The sequence below is a fragment of the Bison bison genome, unplaced genomic scaffold (assembly GCF_000754665.1).
Source record: "Bison bison bison isolate TAMUID 2011002044 unplaced genomic scaffold, Bison_UMD1.0 scf7180017864468, whole genome shotgun sequence".
In the NCBI taxonomy this organism is placed as follows: domain Eukaryota; kingdom Metazoa; phylum Chordata; class Mammalia; order Artiodactyla; family Bovidae; genus Bison; species Bison bison.
Genome location: NW_011495029.1, coordinates 4,724,842 through 4,726,169, shown reverse-complemented (window position 1 = coordinate 4,726,169; position 1,328 = coordinate 4,724,842).

Genomic DNA, 1,328 nt, shown 5'->3' with positions numbered 1-1,328 from the left:
AAAAACTGCAAATACAGAGAAGCTAAACTATATGAATAATTTTGAATAATCAAGAGGTAACTAAAGAAATAAAAGGAGAAACAAAAAAGAAACAAATGACAATGAAAACTCAACAACTCAATACCTATGGGTTGCAGTAAAAATAGTGTTGAGTGTATTTTATAACAATACAGGTCTACCCCAAGAAACAACACAAACATAGAATCAGCAACCTAACCTTATACCTAAAGCAACTGGAAAAAGAGCAAAAATCCCCAAAGATAGTAATAGGAGAGAAATAAATAGCAGAGCAGAAGTAAATGAAAAAGAAAGGAAAGAGACGATATCAAAGATCAACAAAACTAAAAGTTATTTCTTGGAGAAGGTAAACAAAATTAACAAACCATTAACCAGACTCATCAAGAAAAACAGGGAGAAGACTCAAGTCAATAAAATTGGAAATAAAAAAGAAGTCACAACAGACACCACAGAAATACAAAGGATCATAAGAGATTACTATGATCAATATGCTGTATTTTCTATTTCCTCTTGGTTTAGACTTGGAAGATTGTTCTTCTCTAAGAATTTTTTCCGTTTATTTCAGGTTGTAATTTTTTTTTTTTTTTTTGAAAAAATATACAATGGAGAAAAGGCACTCTCTTCAAAGAGTAGTGCTGGGAAAACTGGATGGCTGCATGTAAAAGAATGAAACTAGAACATTTTTTAACACCATATGTATAAATAAACTCAAAATGGACTAAAGCTTTAAATGTAAGGCAAGAAACTATAAAGGTCTTAGAGGAAAACATAGGCATTATTACAGTCTTTGGTATAAATCAGAGCAAGATCCTCTTTGACCCACCTCCTAGAATAATGGATATAAAAACAAATTTTTTTTAAGTGAGCCCTAATTAAACTCAAATCTTTTGTATAACAAAGGAAAAATGAGCAAGATTAAAAAGCAGCCCTAAGAATGAGAGAAAATAATTGCAAATGAAACAACTGACACATGATTAATTTACAAAATATGTGAGAAGCTCATACAGCTGAATATCAGGAAAACAGTCCAATCAAAAAATGGGCAGAGGACCTAAGCAGACATTTCTCCAAAGATGACCTGCAGATGGTCAATAAACTTCAGGAAAAATGCTCAACATTGCTCATTATTAGAGAAAAGCAAATCAAAACTACAATGAGGTATCACCTCATACCAATCAGAAAGGCCATCATCAAAAAATCTACAAACAATAAATTCTGCAGAAGATGTGGAGAAAATGGAACCTTCCTACCTTGTTGGTGGGTATATAAATGGATACAGCCATTATGGAGAAGAGTATGGAGATTTCTTT